Source organism: Aplysia californica, unplaced genomic scaffold, assembly GCF_000002075.1.
Source record: "Aplysia californica isolate F4 #8 unplaced genomic scaffold, AplCal3.0 scaffold00072, whole genome shotgun sequence".
Classification (NCBI taxonomy): Eukaryota; Metazoa; Mollusca; class Gastropoda; order Aplysiida; family Aplysiidae; genus Aplysia; species Aplysia californica.
Genome location: NW_004797342.1, coordinates 725,387 through 726,762, shown reverse-complemented (window position 1 = coordinate 726,762; position 1,376 = coordinate 725,387).

The window sequence follows — 1,376 nt, the reverse complement described above, 5'->3', positions numbered from 1 at the left end:
GAATCGATTAAACGCAAAAACGCTGCCTCAACATGTTAGGTGTCTGTTAACAGCCTTCGGATTTTGTGCAACATAAGGTGCGCATTTATATTATTATTTTACAATATTTCTCCAATAGAGCTACAGAGACAATGGTCCAGAATGTTTTCTGTTTATTTCCTAGGACTGAAGAAATACAACATGCAAAGAATGTCTTTATATCAGTAAATGATATAGGCCTGCTGCTGGTGATAGATTACGTGTTGGAAGTGACAGGTTAAATTGAAACATAGTTTTTTAATTTAAAAGTGAAGGGAAAAAAAGGTCAGGGATTCTTGGAGAACGAAACAAATAAAAATACTTTTTAAAACCCGGACTACAACAAGGACGTGACAAAGCAGTCAAGTTTCAAGAGGCACGATTGAAAAAAAGATGACAAGGTTTTCAGCTTTATTCCAGAGCACGAGTCGAAACTTTCCGTTCTTTAAGCTCCAGCCAACTGCGGCGGAGAGATGAAACGCCTTTCTCTTTGTGCCACCGACTTTTGTGAATGATAATATCTCAACTCATGTTTCGGTTACCCTTGGGTGGAACAGCCAAGGTGACACAGTGTCAGGAGACAGTCCTCCCTCCGGAATCCGACCCTCCATGTAAGACACCCGACACTACTTCGACCACAGGAAACAGGTACATCTCAAAGACGTGGCACATTCGTGCTAAGTTGCTAAGCCTTTTTCCCGCAAAGTGTAAAGTTCCGAAGGTACTTTTTAAGATTTGAAATCCTTCTTTGCTGCGTTGTCACTATTAGAAAAACAACACAAAAACTCTGACTTCAAAAGCATCATAAGATGAAATCCGTTATTCTTCGTGGTTATGTTTGTTTTTGCTTTTGTTCTGTTTATTTTAAAATTGCTTGTTTGTTTCCATTTTAAAATTCCATCTTCCTTTTTTTAGAATGTTTTTGTCGTCATCTTTGCAAGAATCATTTTTCAAGCATATCAAGAATACAACCTTAGTCGTTCCTGTTGTCCCTTCTTTCTTTCATTGACTATTAAACAATGTCTTTCGTTTTTCTTCTTGGTCAAACTTTCAGATCTTTAACCCGGGTCGGGTGTGGTCACCACCTCTTCTCCTCCTTCTCTCAGAGTCCACCCCCACATCCCTCGTCCTCCATCCCCTCCTCATCCCTTTATCGTGTGGTTTCGTTTGATGTATGTTTTGGTTTATTCCCCAAATATTTAAATTTTATTTCCTTATGTGTAGATCTTTGGGTTTAAAATTGTGTTTCTCGATATTTCAAGGAGTTTTTAGTTCTTTAGATAGATAGATAGATAGATAGATAGATAGATAGATAGATAGATAGATAGATAGATAGATAGATAGATAGATAGATAGAA